This window comes from Callospermophilus lateralis, unplaced genomic scaffold (assembly GCF_048772815.1).
Source record: "Callospermophilus lateralis isolate mCalLat2 unplaced genomic scaffold, mCalLat2.hap1 Scaffold_1612, whole genome shotgun sequence".
Lineage (NCBI taxonomy): Eukaryota > Metazoa > Chordata > Mammalia > Rodentia > Sciuridae > Callospermophilus > Callospermophilus lateralis.
In genome coordinates, this window is record NW_027512711.1 from 357,419 (window position 1) to 365,384 (window position 7,966).

A 7,966-nucleotide genomic window follows, 5' to 3' on the forward strand; every position below is an offset into this window, starting at 1 on the left:
ACAAATCCAACAATATCCTGCCTCCAGGAGACACATATGACTGGAAAAGACATACACAGGCTGAAGGTGAAAGGTTGGGGAAAAATATACCATGCACACGGTCCTCACAAACAAGCAGGGGTGGCCATCCTCATATCGAACAAAATCGACTTCAAGACTAAGTTAATCCAAAGGGATAAGAAAGGGCATTATATACTGTTAAAAGGAACCATTCACCAACAAGACATAACAATTATCAATATTTATGCACCAAATAATGGTGCTGCAACGTTCATAAAACAAATTCTTCTCAAGTTCAAGAATTAAATAGACCACAACACAATAATTATGGGTGACTTCAACACACCTCTCTCACCATTGGACAGATCCTCCAAACAAAAGTTGAATAAAGAAACTATAGATCTAAATAACACAATCAATAACCTAGACTTAACTGACATATATAGAATATATCAACCATCATCAAGTGGATATACTTTTTTCTCAGCAGCACATGGATCCTTCTCAAAAATAGACCATATATTATGCCATAGGGCAACCCTCAGTAAATATAAAGGGGTGGAGATAATACCATGCATTTTATCTGATCATAATGGAATGAAACTGAAAATCAATGATAAAAGAAGGATGGGAAAATCCTATATCACATGGAAAATGAACAATATGTTACTGAATGATCAAGGGGTCACAGAAGACATAAAGGAGGAAATCAAAAAATTCTTAGAGATAAATGAAAATACAGACACAACTTATCGGAATCTATGGGACACAATGAAAGCAGTTTTAAGAGGGAAATTCATTGCCTGGAGGTCATTCCTCAAAAAAAAGAAAAACCAACAAATAAATGAGCTCACACTTCATCTCAAAGCCCTAGAAAAGGAAGAACAAAACAACAGCAAATGCAGAAGGCAAGAAATAATTAAAATCAGAGGAGAAATCAACGAAATTGAAACAAAAGAAACTATTGAAAAAATCAACAAAACTAAAAGTTGGTTCTTCGAAAAAATAAACAAGATTGACAGACCCTTAGCCATGCTAATGAAGAGAAGAAGAGAGAGAACTCAAATTACTAACATATGGGATGAAAAAGGCAATATCACAACAGATGCTACAGAAATACAGAAGACAATTAGAAATTATTTTGAAAACCTATATTCCAATAAAATAGAAGATAGTGAAGACATCGATAAATTTCTTAAGACATATGATTTGCCCAGACTGAGTCAGGAGGATACACACAATTTGAACAGGACAATATCAATGGATGAAATTGAAGAAGCAATCAAGAGACTACCCACCAAGAAAAGCCCAGGACCGGATAGGTATACAACGGAGTTTTACAAAACTTTTAAAGAAGAATTAATACCAATACTTTTCAAGTTATTTCAGGAAATAGAAAAAGAGGGAGCTCTTCCAAATTCATTCTATGAGGCCAACATCACGTTGATTCTGAAACCAGACAAAGACACCTCAAAGAAAGAAAACTACAGACCAATATCCCTGATGAACCTAGATGCAAAAATCCTCAATAAAATTCTGGCGAATCGGATACAAAGGCACATCAAAAAATTGTGCACCATGATCAAGTAGGATTCATCCCTGGGATGCAAGGATGGTTCAATATACGGAAATCAATAAATGTTATTCACCACATCAATAGACTTAAAGATAAGAACCATATGATCATCTCGATAGATGCAGAAAAAGCATTCGACAAAGTACAGCATCCCTTTATTTTCAAAACATTAGAAAAACTAGGGATAACAGGAAATTACCTAGACATTGTAAAAGCTATCTATGCTAAGCCTCAGGCTAGCATCATTCTGAATGGAGAAAAATTGAAGGCATTCGCTCTAAAATCAGGAACAAGACAGGGATGCCCTCTATCACCACTTCTATTCAATATAGTTCTCGAAACACTGGCCAGAGCAATTAGACAGATGAAAGAAATTAAAGGCATAAAAATTGGAAAAGAAGAACTTAAATAATCACTATTTGCGGATGACATGATTTTATACCTAGAAGACCCAAAAGGGTCTACAAAAAAACTACTAGAACTAATAAATGAATTCAGCAAAGTAGCAGGATATAAAATCAACACGCATAAATCAAAGGCATTCCTGTATATCAGCAACAAAACTTCTGAAATGGAAATGAGGAAAACCACTCCATTCACAATATCCTCAAAAATAATAAAATTCTTGGGAATCTACCTAACAAAAGAGGTGAAAGATTTATACAATGAAAACTACAGAACCCTAAAGAGAGAAGTAGAAGAAGATCTTAGAAGATGGAAAAATATACCCTGTTCATGGATAGGCAGAACTAACATCATCAAAATGGCGATATTACCAAAAGTTCTATATAGCTTTAATGCAATGCCAATCAAAATCCCAAAGGCATTGCTTGTAGAAATAGATAAAGCAATCATGAAATTCATATGGAAAAATAAAAGACCCAGAATAGCAAAAGCAATTCTAAGCAGGAAGTGCGAATCAGGCAGTATAGCGATACCAGATTTCAAACTATATTACAGAGCAATAGTAACAAAGACAGCATGGTACTGTTATCAAAACAGGCGGGTGGACCAATGGTACAGAATAGAGGACACAGAGACCAATCCACAAAGTTACAACTATCTTATATTTGATAAAGGGGCTAAAAACATGCAATGGAGGAAGGATAGCATCTTCAAAAAATGGTGTTGGGAAAACTGGAAATCCATATGCAACAAAATGAAACTGAACCCCCTCCTCTCACCATGCACAAAAGTTAACTCAAAATGGATCAAAGACCTTGATATCAAATCAGAGACTCTGCGTCTGATAGAAGAAAAAGTTGGCTACGATCTACATATAGTGGGGTCGGGCTCCAAATTCCTTAATAGGACACCCATAGCACAAGAGTTAATAGCAAGAATCAACAAATGAGACTTACTTAAACTAAAAAGTTTTTTCACAGCAAGGTAAACAATAAGAGAAGTAAATAGGGAGCCTACATCATGGGAACAAATATTTACTCCTCACACTTCAGATAGAGCCCTAATATCCAGAATATACAAAGAACTCAAAAAATTAGACAATAAGATAACAAATAACCCAATCAACAAATGGGCCAAGGACCTGAACAGAAACTTCTCAGAGGAGGACATACAATCAATTAACAAGTACATGAAAAAATGCTCATCATCTCTAGCAGTCAGAGAAATGCAAATCAAAACCACCCTAAGATACCATCTCACTCCAGTAAGATTGGCAGCCATTATGAAATCAAACAACAACAAGTGCTGGTGAGGATGTGGAGAAAAGGGTTCTCTTGTACATTGCTGGTGGGGCTGCAAATTGGTGCGGCCAATTTGGAAAGCAGTATGGAGATTTCTGGGAAAGCTGGGAATGGAACCACCATTTGACCCAGCTATTGCCCTTCTCGGACTATTCCCTGAAGACCTTAAAAGAGCGTATTACAGGGATACTGCCACATCATTGTTCATAGCAGCACAATTTACAATAGCTAGACTGTGGAACCAACCCAGATGACCTTCAATGGATGAATGGATTAAAAAAAATGTGGCATCTATACACCATGGAGTATTACGTAGCACTAAAAAATGACAAAATCTTGGAATTTGCAGGGAAATGGATGGCACTAGAGCAGATTATGCTTAGTGAAGCTAGCCAATCCGTAAAAAACAAATAACAAATGTCTTCTTTGATATAATGAGAGCAACTAAGAATAAAGCAGGGAGGAAGAGGAGGAAGAAAAGATTAACATTAAACAGAGACATGAGGTGGGAGGGAAAGGGAAAGAAAAGGGGAATTACATGGAAATGGAGGGAGACCCTCATTGTTATACTAAATTACATATAAGAGGTTGTAAGTGGAATGGGAAAATAAACAAGGTGAGAAATGAATTACAGTAGAAGGGGTAGAGAGAGAAGATGGGAGGGGAGGGGAGGGGGATAGTAGAGGATAGGAAAGGTAGCAGAATACAACAGTTACTTGTATGGTATTATGTAAAAATGTGGATGTGTAACCCATGTGATTCTGCAATCTGTACTTGGGGTAAAAAAGGGAGTTCATAACTCACTTGAACCTAATGTATGCTAATGTATGAAATATGATATGTCAAGAGCTTACTGCTTTTGCAAGTATTGCCCTAAATTCATTCATTGCTTCTTTGGAGATAATCTGGGCTTTTATTACATTACTCTTTAGATGTTCTTCATGATATATATTTCAGTATAATGTGTTTAAGTTTGACTGTATATTTATTTGCCCTGTTGGGACTCATGGTTCTCCAATATTTATGACTTTCAACATTTAAAAATATTCTCTACAATTTTCTTATTATATAAATTGTCTTCCTACTTTTTCTTCTCCTTGAACCATACTTGTATCCATATTGTAACTTCCTATTTTAATTTATATTACTTAACTAGTCTATCTTATTGTTCATCTGTTTCTCAGTGATACATTATGGTTCATTTTATCATGTTTTTCTTTCATCCCTTAAGTTTTTAATTACACTGGTGTATTTTGCATTTTTACAAGTTCACATTGATTCTTTTGTAACCTCAAATATTTATCCCTTTGTAAAAGACATCTTTGTGAAATTCAGTATACACACACACACACACACACACACACACACACATACACACACACACGCAGAAGAGAATTGTTCAGTCATAAAGAACAACATCATGTTATGTGGATGAAACTGGAGATGTAAATGGAGATCATCAGACTCAGAGAGACAAGTATTTCTGTCATATGTGCAATCTAGAAAATTTAAAAAAGGCATCATGAAAGTACAAAGGAGAATATTAGACAAGAGAAAGGGGATAGGTGAGGTTTCAAGGGAGGAAGGGAAATGGAGGGTGGGGAGATTAAGGTATGCTATTTTCATGTACAGATACACCATAATAAAACTCATTAGCCTGTATAATTAATATATAATCAAAAAAGGAAAAATAGAAAAGAAAGAAGTAAAATATTGATATTTAAATATAAAAAATTGTTTCTGATTTTTTTTACCTCTTTAGTCACTTTAAATATGCATATTTTGCTGTCATTATAGAATTGTTCTTATATGAAACTGTTAGGGATCTAGTTCAAGTTGCCTCTCACTTATTTTAACATTTTCCTATATCCTTTTAACTTTTCAAAGATCTTTACCTAATATTTTGTTCTTAGATATTTTTAAGTTACATAATATATTTTTTTTTTCCTTATGGATAGCCCAGGGCTTTCACTGTCTTTGGATCCCTTTAAAAACTAAATAATCATTTTAGGAATTTCGTATCCATGCTCATGAGAAAATTTTATTCCTGGTCCTGTGTAAACTTAGGATTTTGTTTTAAATTTCCTTATCTCACCTTAATTTAGGAGTGGTATCTTCGCTTTATGTTTCTTTATCATCCTCAGACCAAAGTGTAAAGACCTTTTCCAAATTCGGCATGACAACTTTAATCCCAGATTCTTAAAGCCTGTATCCAGATCTGAAAAACATGATGATCACATTACTACAATTTTAAACCTGTACTGGAACAACTTAACAAGCTTCCTGGTGTTGCTCATATAAAGTTAAAGCTCTTTAGCCTAGCGTATGAGTTCCTCTATCTCCTTCTAAAACAGACCTTCTTTCTATGGGCAATTTTCTATTTTCACCTTCACACTCTATAGTTCATCTCTGATTGATTTTAGTTACTTGAGTGTCAAGCTTTCTTGCTTCTGGGTCTTTACAGTGCTGTTTTTACTTCATAGGTCATTTTCCCTTTCCTTTTCTAAAACCACTCTTACTTATTCTAATTCCCAGCATTATGCAAGTTCTTCTAGCCTAGAGTTTTCATAACTCAGGCATATTTACCTGAAAAGTTACCACTAATCATTGCAATATCCTATTTATTGTTTATCTTCCTATTTATTGTATTCCTATTTATTGTTTGTACTTTTTCCTTTTCAGTTTTTCCTTTTTTGATTATATATTAATTATACAGGCTAATGAGTTTTATTATGGTGTATCTGCTAAACTACAAACTTCATGAGGGCAGGAAGAATACCTTATCATGTTTACCATTATGTTCCCTATGCGAAGCAAACATTCTTTATATAAGAAATATGCAATTCCTCTCTATGAAACAAGTGGACATGTTGAGATTAAATGAATGAATAATACCTTTAATTATGCCTCTTTGGTTTTTAGTTGTTGTATCATATATTCTGTAGCATCCAATTAGGCTTGCAATTAACTTAAACTTCAATCCAAATTTATGCACACAGTTACTTTCCTTTTACTACTTAGGAAATATCTTAAAGAAATTCATGTGAATTTTTATGGCTAGTTCTTGCATGGGTAGAAATATATTACCTACAGCTTATAAGAGTTAATTTTGTGTTTTATTTAGAGACAGGGTCTCACTGAGTTGCTCAGCACCCCACTGTTGTTGAGACTGCCTTTGAACTCTCCATCCTCCTGCATCAGCCTCCCAAGCAACTGGGGTTACAGGTGTGTGGCCATCATGCTCTACTACGCTTTGCTTTTTGCCTTACTACTTTAGCATTCCATATCTGTCTCCAAAGCCTAGAACTAGTATAATTCTGATAGCTAGAAAAAGCCATTCTAACCAATACCCTGTCCTTCCAATAAAATTAAAGAAAGTTGGATTATATCAGTCATGTGCACTTTTATGCTTCTCATCTTATGATTGTTTGGGCTCACATTTATCAACTTTTCACTACATATAAGGTAATTCTCAGTAAGTGGTGAGCCCATAGCTTATAAGCAATTGTGTCTCTGACAGTTTGAAGTTATTGTTTCATTGTGTCATGTTCAGCAGATATCTATTACAAAAATAAGATAGATTAGATTTTAGAATCTTCAAAGGGATCCAGGATTAGTAGAACTGGCTAATAATCTATTTATGCCTAACAAATAGTAAGTTAGCTATCCCATCTATACCTCTTCCCACTTCATATATAATCTCAGTAAAGCACATGCCAAACCATTCATAAATACATTCTGTTGGCCAAGAACCATTTATTTCAAAAGAAAAATTCAGTCACCCCACTCTTATCCTTTTCTATCAACCCTAAGCCACCTTGCATACTATAATAGTGTAGGTTTTAAATGTCTTCTTATAATTTTCTGGATATATGGTGTCCCCCTATCATGACCTGCATGATGTTTACCCAGTTTCCCTGAACTAGGGGAGGATTATAAATACTAAAGATATTAGAAATCTAAGAAATAAATACAAGACACAAAAATAAGTGAAAAGTGGGGGAACGGCAGGATGATCCAGCTCTGAGGGAGATTAGATCTAAAAAACAAAATGGAGCCTAAGTGCTTTATTTAAATGGGGTGGAAACAATAATGGGATTCCTAGTGAAGGACTTCCTGAGGAAACCAGGAAGAAGATGGCAAAGACAACTTGGTTGGGGCTTAGCAGGTTACACTCACCTTCGCCACTTCCAGGATTCTCTGTTTGAAGCTAGGGCTGACGGAGCCAATGGCCAGGGTGTCAGCATAATCTGGGCAGTCTTAAATCAGTGGAACTTTACCTAGAGCTCTCAGAATAGCAGCCTCTCTGCCTCGATATGGCTCAAACAAACCCATAATAGATTCACTGCCCCCTATTCCCTGAAAGCTCCTACATAAGATAATGCAAGAATGTTCAGAGGTAAAGTGATCCAATTATTACAGGTTTGACCTAATCTGTGGATTAATCTACGGATATGGATTAGCTGAATGGTAACTGTAAACAGATATGGTGTTGCTGGAGGAAGTAGGTCACTTGGGGAATGTCTTTGGGTTTATATTTTGGCCCTGGTGAGTAAAGCTCTCTTGGCTTCCCAGCTGTTGAGTCCTGAGCTACTTCCCTCTGTCATATCCTCTGCTGTGATGTTCTGCCTCACCTTGGGCCCAGAGCTGTGGAGTTGGCAAACCATAGACTAAACCACTGGAA